The 18,803-nt window shown below is 60.1% G+C and overlaps 1 protein-coding gene across 3 annotated transcripts in view; it reads right to left on the bottom strand.

The window, feature by feature from the left end:
- The window catches only part of LOC117642785 (hemicentin-1), a 205,769-nt gene extending 188,022 nt beyond the window's left edge, over window positions 1–17,747 (bottom strand). For all 3 annotated transcript variants that reach the window (XM_034381325.1, XM_034381326.1, XM_034381324.1), the window contains exon 1: window positions 17,552–17,747. The gene's annotated coding sequence lies outside the window, so the exon portion shown is untranslated. The remainder of the gene's footprint in view (window positions 1–17,551) is intronic.
- Between the last annotated feature and the right edge of the window lie 1,056 nt (window positions 17,748–18,803).

Here is an 18,803-nt window from a genome sequence, read left to right as displayed (position 1 = left end):
GAGTTCAGCAAGACGTAATACTCAAAGCGAACGAGGCGCCACATTCCTGGACTGGCAGAGTCGTCCCCGTCCACGAAGGGAGGCAGCCATTAGGCTTCCATGATGTTGGCGAGGGACTTGGCAAACGTACATATCGGGTCAGTCTTTGCCGGTCGAGGTGGATATCGGCAATCGGGTCGCCGTGTTGGAACGACGCGTGCGCACTCGGGAATTGACGCTCCGTCACTGCCTACACTGCAAATGTGGCATGAAACCGGTGGCCTGCTTCACTTTTTGGTGCTTTCTTTCAGGGCACTTTTGTCGCCTACTTTCAGGATCCCCAAAATGTCTCAGCAATGGGACTATTTCCATAATGGACGATGTCTGATTTATTTGCTGCAGAAGAACTTTACCGCGCGCCACCCGCGATAAGACCTCTGCGTAGCTGGGAATCAAGACACCGAATCGCTGAGGAGCAAAGTGCCCCGACGGGAGCGGGCAGGGCAGGCCGAGGGCAGGCCCTCTTAATGCCAGTCATTACCCCGACACCACCTTCACTGCTCCGTCGCTGCCACACTCATAACGCGCCCTTTTCGGCCTTGTAAATTAAAATGAAGCGGCTCCGAGCGCCATGCCGCCGAGGGCCCCGTCCCGGCCGTCCCTCCGTAAATGAACACATTTTCGCCCGCCGTTACACTCCGGCCCGAAACGCTCCCCGAGTAGCTGCGCTGGCGCTCGTCATGCTAAATACGGCCCGAAATGTCACCCGGAGACGGGCCGAAACGGCGCACCTGGCGGCCGTGACGCCCGCCCGGCCCGGCCCCGCGAGACCTGGCCGTCAGAGCACGCCGTCAGAGCGCGGCGTCGGCGGCGCCATCTGGCGGCACGGCACGGCGGCGAAACAATTGCCGCCGCCTCGCTTTTCGAACGTCGCCAATTAAATGAGTTGCCGCGCTAACGACCGAGACAGTCAGTCAGCCGGCCCGGCCGCGCCGCCGCCACCGCTCTGGAGCCAGCGTCGTCGCGCACCCTCCAAAACTCTGTTCGGCTGCGCTGCACTTTGTGTCAGCAACTGCAATAATTCATCGCGAGCAGCAGCAGCGCGCCGCCAGTCCGGCAATCCACTCCTAGCGCCTACCTCTCCGGGGAGCGCCTTGCGGCGGGGCGGGGCGGGGCGGGGCGGGGCGGGGCGGGGCGGGGCGGGCGTGTCTACCCTGTGGGACACACGTTGGCGAGGCGCACACTGCACCAGTTTGTGGGGAGCAGCCAGGCGTTCTCCATGTCAATCTGGAGCGTGGCGCGGGCAGTCAGCGCCTGTGAGGTCGGCTGTCCCGTGGCGCCTCGCAGTGCAGCAGGCGCCCGGCCCGGCCAGCGCGCCTGCGAGGTGGCCTGCCCCGCCACGCCCCGGAGTGCCGCGGGCTGATGGTCCTCACGGGGCGCGGCCAAGCTCGGCGCCCCGCGCGCTCCTTTCTCACGCGACTGTCCACTTCCAGGACAGACTCTCGAGGCGGGCTGTCCGTGGGGCCAAGCCGGCTAACCCGTCCCGGCCGTTACACGCGGCGTCCACTCGCAGTGTGTGAGTGCGGCCGACGCAGCAAGTATGGCTCGAGCGTACATTTATGGCTCCGGGAAAGTTTGCCGGACCTCTCAGATGGATTGCCCGGAAAAAGGGCGGCCGGACGGTGGAGTGGCGCCGCCAGTTAGCCACGTCGATATATCGCTGCAGCGCGACGAAAATTAATCGAACCCAACAAAAAATAAATGACGAACGACAAAAAAAATTGAGAGACAAGGACGTGGCCTGTTTTCGGTTCGGTGTCCGACCAGAGATTTGTTTTGTTACATCGGTTTGAAATCATTGACAAGCAGCGATCATCTGGATCGAGATCTCGATGGCTCTCGATCCACGTCACCGGAATCCGCCGCCCTGCATCACGCCAGATGGCTGCGGACGCGGCGTGGCTCGCCGTGGCTGGCACGGCCAGGCGAAGGAAGTCCCGGGGATGTTTCGCCACCTCATTTGGAAGGCAATACGGCGGCACCCCTGTCAATGCGTGTGTTACTGCGCTACATGGGTCCTATCAGGACCGCCTGTTGGGAGGTTTCTCGCGCTGCGCGTCTGTGTGCGTGAGAGAGAGAGAGAGAGAGCGATGGTTGTTCGACTATTCGTACCACCTACGCTCACGCACGAGCATGTCTCAGTGTGCATGTGGCAGTGTCTGATTGCATATGCGTGCGTGTTTTTGTGTGTGTGTGTGTGTGCGTGCACCCCGCCGGCATCGAAGCCAATACCGCCACAGCGGCGGCGCGGCACGGCGCGGCATGGCGCGGCATGTCCACACGATATGGAGTGCTGCACATGCCGGGACGTGTCCGGACGTTGTCCGTGGCCACAACGGCGGCGGCGGGGCCATGGTCGCCATGGCCGCCATGGCGGCGCGGCGTGCAAAGGCATCATCAGATGGACACGACGTCCGCCTCGCCAACGACCACACACACACACACACACACACAGCGCAATGAAGTGAAAGCACCGTCCGTGCGGCAATGCCGACTGGGACACACGGCCGGACACGCAGACGGTCACGTCCAGGGCGCACGAATGCATTTGCACAGGCATGCCGAATAGGTCTCGCGGCGGCAGCGGAGCGCGTGTGAGTGTGCGTGTGTGTGAGACAGAGAGAGCGGAAGTGCGACCCATCCCCAGTGCAGTGGTGCAAAGTGGGTGACTTGGAGACTGGGTTGCGAACAAGAAGTGAGGCCTTAAGGCAGGGGAACGTAAAAATACAACTTCGCATTTAAAAACGTTGTGCACACGATCAATTAATTTGGAATGTTTATATATGTGGTTCTTATGCCATTTGATGCTTGAAAGTGACCCGCAACTCTAGTGAAATATGCTTTATTGACGCGTAAAATCGACTTGTTGCTTAGAGACCTCTTTGTACAGAGTTGTGACGAACCGAGGTGGCAAGGGTGGAGAACGGAGAAAGTAGGCCTCGTTTCCAGGTCGAGTAGATGGGCCGTCTGTGGGAGCGCCGGAAGAGTGAGACAGAAGGCGACGTGGCTCTCTCAAAGGACAGTCCGGGACAAAGGAGAAGGCACTCCGCGGAGGACATGAGGTGTAGGCCGGCCTCTGTTTGATGTGTCAAACCGGGACCCTTGAGGCTCGCCGTGAGGGAGCGCCCCGTGCCCGGCCGTGGCCGTGCCTATGGCTGCTCAGGCGAGGGCGCTTCATCGCCACTCCCTGGCTGGCTCTGGAGCTGGCTTCACGGACTCAATGCGACTGGGCACTTTCGGAGCTGGAAAGCAGCGGTGTGCACTAAGTTTGGTGACTCAAGAAGCCTGCGCTGTGCACGCAGCGGTGTGTTTGTCTGCCTGGCGAGGTGCAGGTAGTGTAGGTGAGGGCATTGGGGGTGGAGGCGCCCTTGCGTGTTGATATGTGTGTTGAGTGTCACGCCGCAAGGGGTTGCCGGGGGTTGTGGTCGTCGCAAGGCCCGAGAGATGCATGAGAAAAGAGAGAGCACTCGAGGGACGGCCAGAAAAAGAGAGACACACAGAGACACCAGAGGAAGAGAGAGTAAGAAAGAGCGAAGTCTTTATGACGTCAGAGGGGCGTAAACCCAGTCCCGCAATGGAGCTAACCACACTGTCGGGGAAGATAGCGCTGTGGCGACGGATCGACAACAAACCGGGGCAGCGACGACGGAGAGAGACGGAGAGATAAGCGAAGCGGGAAAAAAAATAGATAAATGTGAGGCGGAAGGGAACGGGGTTATCGACAAACCAATACGGAGGCATCTTGGAGGCGCGCCTGGCGGGGCTGGCGGGCCAGGCTCGGCCTTGCACCACCGCCGCACTCTGGATAGCATTTCTGTGTTGTTTCCCTCCCTTGTGATTGGACCGATATCGAGGGAATCACATCGGGGTCCTACTTGACCGGCCGACCGGCCCGGCCCTGGCCCTCCCTGTCGCGTCGCCACCTCCCATGTTTGTTCTCTTTTTTTGTGTGTTTCTTTTCCCGGCGGCTCACGGTCAGCCCGTTTCCGGATCCAATCAAAACAAAGCCGGTTAGGCGGGAAAACTCGCACGGCGTGGGGGCACTGCCAAATAAACTGCTTGATGTGCGCGCGGCGCTCCCCGGCCCGGTCGATTGGCAGCGCGCAGTTTATGCAGACCCGTCCCTTTCTCCGTCTCTCTCGCACCCACGGGGCGCGCTGCAGGGTGCGAGAGAGACAAGCTGCCCACATCGCGGTGCCCGCCGGCGACGGCTGGCTCTCAGTGACCAGTCACGGAAAAGGTCCGCTGCAGGGCGGCGCCCGGGGACGACAGTGCGACGTTAAACTTTAGCAATAAGGTTGACGGCGCTGCAGGGCGGCCTCCGGGTTGGCCTCCGGGCCTCCAGGAGGTAGCTTCTGCCGGAGAAGCGGAGAGGAGCCGCCGAAGGTGTACGCAGCTCTGTCAATATTATGCATCTCCAAGTTCGAAGACAAACACGTCCCAAAGTGCATCAACTAAAACAGTTCGGCCGGGTGGGGCGGACGGGGTGTGGGTGACGGGGCTCGGCTCGGTTCGGCTCGGCTCGGCTCACTCAGCTCGACTCCTCGGAGAGACCAAAGTACCTCGGGCGACAATCGAGGGATGCCAGCCCGACTTTATCCAGGCCGCGGCAGAGGTCCACTTGGCCAGATCGACCCGCATCCACAACGTTTGCAAGATGCCACTTTTAATTTATACTTTGTCCGAACCAAAAGAACTCGAACTAAGCCCTTTGGCAGTACCGGTCCATCAGTCCTGAAGGGAGGGACCCATTGGCACAACAGTTTCAGCTTGTCAAAAAAATGCATTTCTAGGTCAGAAACCGGCAGGTCGTCGAATGCCGTGAGCCAACTCGTCTGAGCGTGGAACCAATTTCCGTGGCGTTCCGTCCTTTTTCTGCACTTTCTCCACCAGTGCGGCCACCGTCCGGCACCTTTAAAGGGTAGCGTGACGTACTGTACGGACGCGGCGTTTAGCGGTTCGCGCCACTAGCAGTGCCTCGCCGCTGTCTCTCTCACGCCGCTCTGCCCGCGAGTGCGAGGGAGACAGAGAGAGCGGCCCGGATTGCGCGCCGCCGGGCTGAAAAAGTGCGGCTGCCACCGCCACTCGCCCGGCCACTCCTTCTCCGGAGGGAGATGCATCTCACGCCGCGCAGCGCGTCAACGACCAGCGTCACGCGCCTCTCTCGCTCTCACCGCCCAATCGGACGGAGGGAGAGAGAGAGAGAGGCACGCCCCCGGTCGAAAATTCCGACGTTCGAGGCCTCGCACGAGCCGCGCGCACGCGGGTGGGCGGCGCGCTTAGTTCGCCAGTGGGCAGGCTGGGCAGGCCCGCCGTGGGCACGCCACGTGGCGGGCGGTCCGTCTTCATTAAGTTATGAAGCCGCTTTTAGACGCCGGGCCGCGGGACGCCAGGTGACTCGCTACCCCTTGACTGACGGCAGCCAGGCGGAAACAGTCGGTTCGCGCGCGGATTCGCTGGTTTTGAATTCCCCCCTCCCCACTTTTGCGAAGTGAGTCGTTATTCTGCAACAGCAGCGCAGTGATACAGAGTGTGAAGCTTTTTCGTGTGTGTGTGTGTGTGTGTGTGTGTGTGTTTGTGTTTGAGTGAAGGCATTCACACGGGCGAGAGCGCGGTAAAGGTCATTCGGACGCTAGTTGCCTTTGGCCTGCTGGCCTGTATGCCTGCCTTGTTGCGGGGGAGCGTGATGCTGGGAGCGTGCGGACCGAGTGAGCGTTTCTCTCTCGCACCCAAGGGATGGCCCGGACGTGCGCGACAGAGACAGAGCGAGAGGGTCGGCGTGTAATCCCAGTAATGAGGCTAGCGCCGCCACGTCCAACGCCCCAGCGGCCGGTACCTGTGTCGTAAAGTAGTGTGCCCCCCTCCGGACCCCAGGCACGCGGCCGCAACCCCCTTTCGGTCCTGTCCTTTCCCCCTCCCCCCTCCCGGAGCCCTCTAATCGCTGCCCTTCCCCCCCCCCCTCTTGCATGGCGGTGCTCTACCTGGTGGACCGAAGGGGCAGGCCGAGGCTGTGAGGCCGGGGAGAAACACGAGAGCGCCACAACACGCAAGGGATCTGTAATTACTGCATCTTGTGTTTAACTGCGGCCAGCAACGCGCGCGGAGGGGCAAGGGGGGCTGGTCAGGCCTGGTGCTCACACCTCGCAGGCCTGGACCACGAAGCGAGGAAAATACTTCAGGAGAAAACGGAAGTTTATTTCTCGACGGGAATGTTAGTTATTGTTGGTTCAATATGCAACCTCAAACGTTTTTTGTTGTTGTTGTTTTTTTTCCCGAAAGAATAGTTTTTCGTGGGATGGAGCGGGGGCGGAGGAAGAACCTGAGCGTGGGCAGCGCGGCCCCTCAGCCGGAAAGAATGTCCGAGTTGGAATAGGCGGAAAGGTTTGTGGGGCAGAAGGAGGGAAAGGGGCGCCGTATTTACACGTGTGTCCTGCCAGCCACGAGGGCCGTGGGCAGGCCAGGGGCAGCCATGGGCAGCCATGGGCGTGGCTCGCGTGGCCAGGCCGCAGTCAACCCCCTGGCGGGCGGGCAAGGCAGGCGAAGGCCGCGGCATATTGTGCCGTGGCGCAGAAAGGGGCCACGGTCGAGCACTTCCCGTGAGGAATGTGGGCGATGTCAACTTCACGTCGTTTTAACTGCAAAAAAAAACACACGGAAAAGCCCGCGAGTCCGAAACTATCCCCCCTCCCCTCCCAAATGAATGAAAACACAGTGGCCCGAACAATGTGGCTGGCCACGCAGTTTCCGGAGGCCGCCTCACTGGAGCCGAAACGAGTTCCATTCTAAGCGGGAAACCATTCCAACAGCTTATGAGGCTTTGCCGCGCAAACTCGTGCAAACGGCGGTCCGACCTGTGTTGGCAGGCGGGCAGGCCGGGGCCCCGCGCCACCGCACTACACCGGCTAAGTCAGTTTAATTCGAGAAACTCGGCGCGAAAAGGGTCGGTCGGCCACCTCGCTGCAACATGTGACTGCCGGGGCAACTCAAACTTGCAGACAACTTTTGGCCGGCCGCGCTGCGCTGCGCTCGTCTGCACGACTGACGGCCAGAGAGGCGGCCAGAGGTGGGATAGGTGGCGCGGGCACCCCGCGGAGCGAACAGTCTGTCGGATGCGAATTCGATAAAGAGCGCTCGTGCGAGAGCGCCAGAGCGCGAGTTGGCGAAACTTGGCGCGTTTTCCTCGGGATGATGCGAGAATGGCGCCGAAAGAGGTGAGAGGCGCGGCGGTGGGTGGGGCCCGGTGGGGCCCGGTGGGGCCCGGGGCGCCGCCCCCCTTGCGACTCCTCAAAGAAGCGCTCGTACTTGGGCGCTAACTGACACGAGCTCAGCCCAACTGGCCGCCGACAGACTTCGAATTCCTTTTACTGACTCGGAAGCTCAAAACAAATTTTGGCCGCCTCCACCGGTCCTCTGGCCCACTGTGCGACGCAGGCAGGCCGGCGGGCGGGGCGGCGGCCGGGGGTGGAAAGGAGGTTTGACACATCAAAGAGCGCCCTACCTTCGGCGTCCTGCGACGCTCTTCGCCCCCCTCTCCGCTCCGCGCTCCACCAGTCCGCTTTGCGAGACGGAACTGGAGGTGGCGAACAGAAGCTGGATGAGAAGAGGCAGAAGAAGGAGGAGGGGGGCGGGGCGTGGAAATGGACGTCGTCGCCCTCGTCACCGATTCAAATGCGGGGCTGAACCTCAACGCATATTGCTCCCCGGCACAATATGCTACACGGACGACACGTCTCGTCGTCTGCCCCCCCCCCCCCCCGGCCCCCCTTCACCCCCACACACCGCCACGCCCCCGAATCCAGGCCTCGCCAAGGTCGGGCCTGACACGGGGAATCACCGGCTGTCCTTCCATACACCCCGCGTCCTGCCTCGAGCAGCCTCGACCCCCCCCCCCCCCCCCTGCAGCCCCAGCCCAGCTCAGCCAAGCCCAGCCCGCACGGTCCGATATCGATATGAAGCGTCACTTTCGCCGCCTCATCTTCCATTTACGGTGTGGGGTCGACCTTTTCATCCCGCCATCGCTTGCATCGGCGTATCGAAGCAAGAACCAATGACTCCAATCGCCCATAATCGGCGGGACTAGTCGCAATGACGCATGATTTGAAATTTATGAAGTGTAATTTACCCAACACGTAAGTAGAATAGGTGCCATTGCAAAGTGTTTTTTTTTTTTGCGCACATGGCACTTGGGTTAAGACGTTCTTCTCCTTCAGCGGCATCATCACTCGGGAGCTCAAGAAGCACAAGCAAGACTCTTCCGCACGGCCAACCATAAATACACGCACACACACACTCACACACACGCGCGCGCGCGCAAGCACACACGTATTGTTTGGATCCGAATCTGCAGCTGACAGCGTAATCAAGCTCGCTTCCGCGAAACCCCCCCTTCCCCTTTCACCCCCCACGCCCGTCCTTGCCCCACTGCAGCCCCCTTCCCCCGACACGGTGCCATAGTGAAAGGTGTGTCCCGGCCTCGCTGTGGCAAATTGGAGGACCAGGAGGACCAAAGGCGCAGTGGAACAGACAGCCGCACGGACAGTGGAAGCGGCACTGCCAGGCCAATGCCGGGGCACAGCGGGGGACTGTACAGCGCGGCTTCGAGGACACATCAACAACATCAAGGCCAGCAGCAAGAGCAGCGGGCGGAACACGAAGAAGGGGGTACACAAGACGGGCGGGCTTGAGGCATCCCGGATAGGATATGACAGCAAGGCGTGCACCTGCAGCGGCCCGGCCCGGCCCAGCCCAGCGAGGGCTGGCAGACCCGGCAGACCGCACGCCGGCACCGCAAGCCTTCTGCTGGCGCGAGAGCTGTCGCCCCCCAGGGAAATTCCGTGCGGGCAGCAGCAAGGCGTAGTACAAGACGGCGTGTCTGCTTCGTCCGGCCTGCCTGCCCCGGCCTGCCTGCCCCGGCCCGCCTGCCCCGGCCTGCCCGCCTAACCAGCTCAACCTTCGCAGGGCCGGGCCAGGCGCCGCCCGAAGAGCCGCCAAAACAAAACTGGCGACGTGTCAAAACTGCCGACAAGTCCCTCCACTCGCAAGTTCCCACACGAGGTTTTTCTGTGCTTGGTATTTTGATTGCACGAGCCTGACTAGCCCAAGGGGGGTTGAAAATCGAAGAAGACAGGATTTTTAATTGTTTCCATCATCAACCACCAGAGTGGGAGATTAATGCTCGAGACTGCATTGCTCGTAGGAAATTGAGAACGGGGCGCTGTATCGCTCGCACCAGGCGGCTGGACTCACTAACTCAGAAATTCGAAACTCTGTTTCTTTCCGCTGGTGTCACGGAGCAGGGGAAGAAGAAAAAAGAGGGCCACATTGGAAACAAGATAAGGGTGCCAAGGCAAACATGATGACGAGGAAATTCGAGAAGGATAGAACACGCCGCACGTGCCCTGCATACGTATCGGCCCCGCGCTGCACAAACATGCCAAAAGCTCTTCTCGCCAATGCAGGCCAGCAGGGGGAAGATCCACCTCCCATTTAACCTCCCGCCCCCCTCCCCCGCCGGGGCGCTGCGATCGTTCCGGTATTTATGGAGGGCCATTTGCTTGACAATGTATTGACAACACATTCCCCAGCGGCCATGGGAGGGCCATTTGGCCGTCTGTTCGGGACGGTAGGGACGGTAAAGAGGGTGACGTTTGTCAGAGCTCACGATTTCCGGCCCCTTGACAGGCACGGCCCGCCCGTCCGTCCCTCTGCAGCGGCGGCGGCGGCAGCGCGAGGACTTTGGCGACGTAAAGTAGCCCGATCGGAAGCCAGGGAGCCAAGCCGGGGGCCAGGCACATCTAAAATCAGGCGAAACTTTACTTTTGGAGATAACAAGGAAACGGGGAACTCGTCCGGGTCGCGTTCGAGGCCGACTTAATGAGTGTTCCGCGTCGCCCCGGACGCGACCCGCGACTTGCCGCTGTCACGAAGGCCGTGATTGCGGACACAGCCCTCCACGCGAAAATAATCATGAACCCGGCCCCCGTGGCCGCCGTGGCCGCCATTTCCAGCACTTCGACACAAAGCTTCGGAGCGCTCCGTTTCTGTCGCACGCACGGGCTGTGCCGAAAGGGTGCGACAGAGACCGAGTGACGAATCGACCCTTCGGATCCGCTCGGCTGCGACACGAGCAGTCCTGCCTCGGCCATGCCGTGCGCCACCCAGACTGCTGTTTTATTGAATAACGAGTTCGTCCTTATTCGTCGCATAACCTGCCTGGCCTCTGGGTGCCGGCGAAACTTTAACTGCTGCGGTGCCACGATCCTGGTGCGCCAACTTGTTTTGGGGATACTGTTATTTTTCTTTCACTCGAAGGACCCACATTCCTCGAATTTGGCGCAAAGCTAGCAAAAAAAATCATCATCTGTGGACGAACAAAAAATTGTATCCTCCAGGGCTGAGTGTGTGGGTCCGGGGTAAAACCATGACTGGTACCATTGTTGAACTGTGGCGAACACAATTAGCAGTGCCACCGAGGCAAAATGCTCGAATGGAAAAGAGACACAGTGGATCATATTGTGCCCGCAGTAATAAAGCCTCCCATTTGATGAGTCTCCTTTGTTTATAACGACTTATTGGGGTTTCTATCTGTATAGTATTCATTTTGTGTGTGATGGGCTGACCTTGAATCCCGCAGAACGTTCATTCATCATTTTTTTTGTCCCTCCGTTTCTTCTCATTTTTTTTTCCAGCGGGAAAGCAGTGGGCTGGGGTGCCAAGGTGACCCGCTGCCTTTTCATTACATGCAACAAGCCGGCCGCTGCAGGTTCCAGTGCATTTCTCATTACAAAGTCGGAACAACGTGGAATTACAGACCTCTAGCACGTGCACACTTTCTTTCGGCCAAGGGCCGCACGCGACGCAGTGACACAGAATCACTTGGTCGATGTGACAGGATTTAAAATGAGGATCATGCATTGGCAATCGGTCATTTAACTCGTGAGTAATGGGAGCAGCAAAAGTATAGACTAGCACAAAATGAAAGTTTAAAAAATTCCGGAACAAAAATTTAGTTGTTCTTTCTACCAGAGACCAATGTCTATATTTGCAACAAATTATTCTCATTTTTTGAAGCTTGTCTGGTCACATGCTGCATCATCCTGCTAGGGTCAAAAACATTTATCCAGCCAGCACCAATGTCAAGCCCCGCAGCTATTTCATTACGAGTTCACGAACACACACGCCCACACTCACCCCCCCCCCTTTGGCCACACACACACGTGCGCGCCGCGGAATAAGCCCACCGGACGTCAACATGACGCGTTTGGCTGTGGGGCCTGCGGCCGCCAATTCAGGCCTTTTATTCTTTGCGCGCGATTTGGCGTGGCGGGGCGTGCGTGGTGGGGGCGCAGCGTGGACAATATAAGTTTGAAACATCCCCCACGGGACGCCATCAAGCGAAGGGGTGCGCGTCCCGTCCCACCCGGGGCTAAAAGGGGGGACCATTCACAAAGCGACACAAAGCATTTATGATGGCTGTGGCCGCGGATCGGGTTGCTGTGTGTGTGAGTCAAAGGGAGAGCGACAACGTAGCTCACTCGGAGACGCAGACCAAGAGCGAGAGAGAGGGAGAGTTTTGGGGTGCGATGTGTGTGTGTGTGTGTGTGTGTGTGTGTGTGTGTTGTATTTACATAGACGCGCCACGAGCAGGGTCAAACATGGCCTCCTGATGGAGCGGGTGCGGTCAATCTGTCATTTCACATTCAATCAACGGGTGGGTATTTTATTTTTGCAAGAAAATCGCTGGCTGGGCCAACGTCCGCGGCTCCTCCTGCAACGCGACCCCGCAAGACGGGGACAAAAAATGGGAGGGCGCAAATTTGGTTTCCATGCCTCTGCATGGCGGAAGGGCCGCACGGCTCGGCCTCGGCCAGGAACCGGGGTCGAGAGAACAACCCTCAACAAGGCGCGGTTTGTCGTTCCACTCTGATAGGCAATATGTCGCGGAGACAATGACTCGGCGGGCGGGGCGGCGCGGCGACGCGGCCCGCGCAAAGTGCTTTCGCGGTTTGGCCTCCCCTTCCCTCCGCCAGCGTATTGTTTAGTGTAGCGGCGTGCTTTACATAGCGGCAGGGGCGCTGTCTTAATAGTATGCAGCACCTTACAAGAGTATGAAAGAGAGAAACCGAGAGAGAAAGCGGTAGGAGGAGGGAGGAGAGAGGTCACCAGGCACACAAAAGGGGGAAACGGAGAAAGATTATGTGGTGTGGGGGCTTGCCGGGGCTTGTAATGGGGAGGCTGGACCAGGTGGAGGCCCCCCTGTGCAATCATACCGATCCACGCAGGACCCCGCTTTTCGGGCCGCAGGGCCGGGGAACCTGGGTAGCGAGTGGGGGGAGAGAGACTAGGGCAAGAAAATAAATAACGTGAAAGCAAACGGTGGGGCCTGAATATAGGTAAAGAAGACCGTCGAAAATAAAAACGAGAAAGGTGCGCAAGTTTTCCGCGCGGGCTTTCCAACTACATCGGAAGTTGCGGTGCGCGGTTCTTTCCCCGTAATTAAAGCGAAAGGCGTGGCGGCGGACTGCAGCGCGGCCTGCGCGACTTCCATCAGGGGCTGCGCGACGGGCCGGGCACCACGACGACGACGTGTGACGCCGCCACTGCCAAGGCACCGCCAAGGCGTGGCCAAGGCCAGCATGTGCTGCCGTGCTGCCGCCCCAGCGCGCGCTGCCTTATTAAAACGTTGTCAGCGCGATCCGAACGCCGAGCCTAGAAGGCCTAGAAGGCGGTGCCGGGGGAGCGGCTGGGCCATTAGCCCAAGTCACATCACGCAGCCTGCACGTGTGTGTGTGAGCGTGTGTGTGTCAGTGTGGGCGCGCGCTTGCCTTTCCACAGTCGTGAACTAATTGATGGAATTCCAAAGAAGAATCACCTTTTCTGTCCGTCTTTTCCATTCGCATTCAGAAACAGCTGAATAAATGGAAAAGGCTCACCTCAACGCATGTCTCCAAGTTCAAAGGTTCTAGACGTTCACGCACTCCGAGAAGAGCGCGTGGTTCCACAAACCAAAAACCGTGACCATGACGACGACCCGTTCGCTTTCATTCATTGACGGGCTGGAAAATTCAAATGCAATCCAGCCCATTTCCAGGAACCCTCGGTCACCTCCGGTCCACCTAGGCCCACCAGGAGGCCCACCAGTAGGCCAACAAGAGCAGCAGCAGTAAAGTTGGTAGAAAACGGCCGGGCCCGTCGTCAAAGACCCGCCGCGCACTCTTCGGCCGGCCTTAAGGCGTCGCCATCACACTCGAGGTGGGGCCGTGGCGAGGGGGGGGGGGGGGGGGGGGGGGCGTGACCCACAACACGAGCGCGGCTTGGGCTAGGCCTTGTTTCCCACAGGGTCCCAGCAGCAATCAAACTCCCGCACCGCACTTTATTGTCTTAGTCAAAGACAGCGGGGGCCCGGGGTGCAGGCGGCCAGTCGGACGGCCGCCCCACTGGCTGACCGGGGCAGGGAGGGGGGGGGGGGGCCTGTGGGAGCGAGGCGGAAGGGGCGCCTGCCACTAGAAAAAAACTGCCCCTGCCCAACCTGCAGCGCCGCCCCGTATGAAGTGAAGTCAATAAACAAGGTTGTCATGCTCAGAGTGTTTAGTGTGGAATAATGCCTTATCGTTGTGGGATGGACTTGTCCAAGATGTGAGGCGTTCGGTGTCCTAACTACTACTCAATGAATTTTTGCGTGACTGTCTTCCTTGCACCCACGGCGGAGCGCTCCACGAGTGCGACGGAGACAAAGAATTTCTTCAAGTGGCCCGGCGTGCGGTCTTCGCCGGTCTTCGCAGCCACGCGCCGGACCCCTTCAGCCCCTAACCACTTCAACTCCAAGGTGCACGGGCGGGCAAGTTGTTGGCGGCCGCGCCTTTAATATTCAAAAGGGATGACCCTTTGCGAAGTTGAAGCCCGACTAAAAATGACCGCGGAACACGGGCGGGGCAAACTGCGGATGCGATTCCGCGTCCAGATTGCAGAGACGCGGAGACGCGGGCCGCACGGCGTGGCCCGGCGTGGCCCTGCAAAGTGAATTCAAAGTCTTATCGCCTTTACGATTATGCCCCGACTTTGGCTCGGGAGTCCAGGTGGCGCGGGTCTGGCGGCCCTGGCGGCCTCGGATGGAAATTGGGCTCCGACAAGTAACGGTGGCGCGGACGCCACTCCGTAAACTCGACTCGGACTCGGTCGGGGCAGCCTCACGTGGCCGCCCCGCCGCCCCGCCGGGGCTGGCAGCCAGCCAACTGATAATAGCGACGCCCACGTCGAGGAACTTGGCGAGACTGGCGCGCAAAAAAAAAGAAGTGGAGGCAAAAGGCCTGCGTGATTAAGAGGCCTCCCGGACAGAGACGCTTTGGCATGCTTTGGCATGTGCCAAACGGAGGCAAAAAGGGTTCAGCGCCGCGGCGCTGGCAGGGATGGCGGCGGTCTCCCCTTCCACTGCGTTGGCCGGCTACCGACCCCGCTGCTTCTCTCTCTGGTGCTGCTGCACGCAAAGCTCAATGATTACGAAAATTTGAAAATATTATAACACGATTCTGGCTTCCAATTTTATCAAATCGGTGAGGATATCCCATCCTCTGTGGCGCTGCCACGGACGATTGTCTTGTTACGTCATTCGTGCACGCCGTTTGATGAGATTTATTCGGGCCCCGAGCGTCAAAGGGGCAACCCAGGGCAACTCGGGGCAAGCCAGGGCAACCCCCTCGGCAGGTTTGACGACTGCGCGCGCCGCGCGTACTCCAAAGGCAATTTGCAGCAAGCACGTGGACGCGCTTTGGAAGGGGCTCGATATGGAATATCTGCAAAATACATACTCGGGGATGGGAGGTCGCGCACAAGAGGGGGAGGGGGATGAAGGCCTTTTCAAACGAAAGGCTGGAATATATTGCGAGTGGGGCACGCACCGCGCCGTGCCGTGCAGTAGCGTCCTTGCCCACGCCCGCCCGCTGTTGCCCTACCAATTTTCTCTTCCCTTGAGTCCCCCCTCCCACCGCACTCATCCTTCCTTCCTCGAAAAAAAAATTACGCAAAAAAGAATGATGAGGGGAAAGTAGAAATATATACACGCAGGATTTGCAGAGAGAACGCAGGAGAGCGAGCTGACCCTGGGATTGCCTGGGATTGCCTGCACGCTGCCGGTCGGCCACCAAGGACTTCCAGGATCGACCACGGGGAGGAGGAGGCGGGACACTGCGACGCCAGAGAGAGAGAGAGGGAAGGAGCAAACAAAGAAAAGGGCAGAGCGGCATCGCAGAATGAATATTTACACGTTTTGACGTATACAAACAGGCGTCGTTGGACCCGCGGGCCGAGGGGGTGGGGTGGGGGTGGGCTCGAGGTGCCATAATGAGCCTCCGGGCTTCGGCCTCGCTGCAGGCCGGCCACACAAACGGCCGAGTTGATCGGGCCAAGTTGGCGGGCGTGCAGAGCCGCGGACACGCCGCCGAGCGGCACGCCGTCCGGCTCCGTTACGGCAGTTTGAGGCCATCAAACCGGCGTTGCCATCGGCAGTCGGCACGCACGGTGGGCTCCAGTTATGGCTGTAACCAACGTCGTGTGGCGAGCAGTAAAATGAATTCGCGCCATTTTCGCAACGTAATCTCAAGAGCATTTCAAGTGTGAAAATGTCGTTTTCCCCCTTCTACCAAAAAATTGTTTTTGAGAAATCGGCGGTGTAGGGGATTCCATTTGGCTGGTAGGACTCGACCCAAACAAATAAAGCCACTGACATATTCCTTGTTGGCACGGCAATCGACCGGTTCTATCGGGCGTTCGAATCGAGTCCGTTTCAAGACAATGCGTCTGGATGGTCGCGTGCGCCCGGATGGCCCGAACTTCCGCCTGGCTGTCCACAGGTCCCCGTCACGCTGACTGCAAACACAACCGCGGAGTATGTCCTCGCAGAGGCAGCAAACACGATAAACCAAGCCGAGCCCGGCCGGCCCGCCGGGACTTTGTATTGTGACAACCATTGGCCGGGCCGTGGCGAGCCGAGCGCTAATGGGCTTATCGTGATGATGACTCGAATCGCAGCCAATTTTCGTGCAGCAGTCCAGCCCTGCGATGCAGCAGTGCCCTGGCAGTGCCCTGGCAGTGCCCTGGCAGTGCCCTGGCAGTGCCCTGGCAGTGCCCTGGCAGTGCCCTGGCAGTGCCCTGGCAGCCGAGCCGGAGTGTCGGAGTGAGTAACGAAAGTGGCCATTGGGAATAATCAAAGTGGATGCCAAATGAATTTTCCTCCTGGCATTTTTCACTTTTTTTCAGTCTCCTTATTATATACGCGGAAAGGCGGCTCCAGCTGCGTCTCCAGGAACGGACAGCAGTCAACAAGGCAGTCTTGCAGCAACGGAGGACTAGCCGGCCTTGGTGGCCTTGCGAGCCACGTTATTTGGTCGTTATGGTATACAGCCCCGTGGACGCCAGTGAATTCCAGAGTGGAAAAAAAATAATGATTGAAAGAAGGCGGGAGAATCCCGACGCTTCTTGGCGGCCGTCCGCGGCCGCTGCACCGCTATGCTCCGGGCGGCGGCGCCCTCCCGTGATCTCGCGGCGGAAAAATGGAATGAATTGAACGAAAACCGCGGCAAGACGAGGGGGACCCTCCTGTTGGCACACGGACTTATCCGAGGAGCGGGGGACGGGGGGCCGGCCGCGCCGCCGCGCCGATCCCCACGGCATCGTGATAGATTATGAGCCGCTCAGCCGCGGGCTTATCCCGCTAATGTTTTACTGTCGCATTCTGGCGGCGGCAACTCCCCGCGCCTCTGCGCTGTGTTTGTTTGTGTGTGTGTGTGTGTGTGTGTGTGTGTGCGCGCGCGCGTGTTTGTGTTTTGGGAAGCGCGTAGGCAAGGATTTCGCGCCAGAGAGGAGAAGGCCCCATCGATCCCGACAGACAGGCGGCACTTAAAACTGAAAACGCGCGCGCCTTTCTCAAAGGGATGCGAAGCGATACAACACTGCGAGTGGAGGGGAGAGGGGCAGGCAGACAGACAGACAGAGGGGAAGGGTAGAGGAAGACGGCGGACGCGGCAAAGGACTCGCCTGTGCATGGCGGAGGACCTGGAGCCGCCGCTGATTTATACAATCCGATCTTATCTGCTTAGGAGTGAGAGGGAAAGAGTCGCGGTCTGCGGCCACACACACACACACACACACACACACAGAGGAGAATGCGCCTCGGGGGGCAGCAACACACTTGCGGCTGTCGCGACGTATGTAGGGGAGAAGGACGAGGGACAAGTAGGAGGGCTGGGAAAGGGGGGGGGTTAGGGTATGAGGTAGTGCTTCTTTCTTCTGAGCGCCCTTCGTCTGAATGCCGAACGGACGGACAGACAGACCGTCCCGGGGGTGGGAGCGGCAGAGGCTCTGCGGCCGCAGCGATGGCCTAGGAAGGTCCGAAAGGAGGAAATGATCTATGAGTTTCCAACGACGACGCACATCGGCCGATCTCCCCGCCCCTTCCTCGGCGCGCCTCGGCGTCCCCGGTGGCGCTCGGCCCAAGCTGCAGCGGAGGGATGCAAGTTACCTAGTGGCTGGTGCCGGCTGCCGGGGCCGCCGGGGTTGCCGGCATGGCGCGATCGCGGAGTGTCTCCCGCAGCAACGCCGCCTGTCCCTTAATCCGAGATAATCCTTTCTTCCGGGCCGGGGTGGCCGGGGTGGCCGGGCCGCGGGGGCGGAGAGCACTTTGCAGCACTTGACACTCACACAGACACAACACACACGCACGCGCCTTCACATCCTGGACGCGTCACACACACTGACACTACGCGCGCGGCGGCCGCGCGGGGTGCGGCGGGGCGTGGCGGGGTTGCCGGGCGTCGCGCGACGCGAACTCGCGACTCGGCGGACTTCGGGCGTCGCAGCAGTGCGGCACGGAGGGGCGTAGTAGCTCCCCCAGCAGAGGCGCACAGTCGACTGCGGGCCGCCCCGCCCGGCCGCCCCTGCCGCCCCGGCCACGCCGCCCCGGCGCGGCGCCACGGACGCGAGCTTGCCGGCGCCGCCGCTCGGGGTAGCGAGGGCGCCACCGCCTCGGCCGGCCGCGGGGGGTGGGGGCTTGGGGCTCGGCAGGTGGCGGCGCGGGGCGGCGGTGTGGGGCGGTGCGGTGAGGCTGGTCAGGGCAGGAGGGGAGGCAGGGAGGCGGGCGGGCGTGCCTGGCCGTGCCTGCCCGCGCCGCGCCCAGCCGCCCAGCCGCCCAGCGCAAATAATAGTGGTATTTACGGGCAAAGGAATGCCTGTAAGAAGGCGAGGGCAGCATCACGGCCGCGCCGCCGCGCCTCGCCCTGTAGGCAGCCAGCGGCGCCGACGCGGCGCATTGGCGCGCGGAATGCGGCCAGGCCGGCCAGGCCCTACAGCCCCACAGCCCTGTGGGTGGGGGTTAATTACAATCGGCTGCTGGGCAGCGATGCACTCGGCCCTTTCGCAGTCCTTCGGTATCGCCCGCCCGCCCTGCAAAGGGCCTCTTTCCCCCTCCCTCCCAACCGCCCGTTCCGAGCGCACGAATTACACGCGGCATTACTCTTTCGGGTGAATAATGCTGGTGTACCTGCCACCGCGGGAAAGATGCTCGTCAAAGGGTTACAAAGCACACGGCATCATCAAAGTCGTGAGCGATGACTGTCCTGGTGAAAACAAAAAAGAAGTCTGCATAAACAACATTATCTGTAAGTCTCATCGCTTCAAAAGAAACGCTGCTCGTGAAAAACTCATCCCTCAGATAACACCGGATCTCTCTCGCACACACGGCACGGGTCACCTGCAGTGACAAAAAAACTCTTTTT

This window comes from Thrips palmi, unplaced genomic scaffold (assembly GCF_012932325.1).
Source record: "Thrips palmi isolate BJ-2018 unplaced genomic scaffold, TpBJ-2018v1 HiC_scaffold_16, whole genome shotgun sequence".
NCBI classification, from domain to species: domain Eukaryota; kingdom Metazoa; phylum Arthropoda; class Insecta; order Thysanoptera; family Thripidae; genus Thrips; species Thrips palmi.
This window is presented reverse-complemented; position numbering and strand designations above follow the sequence as displayed.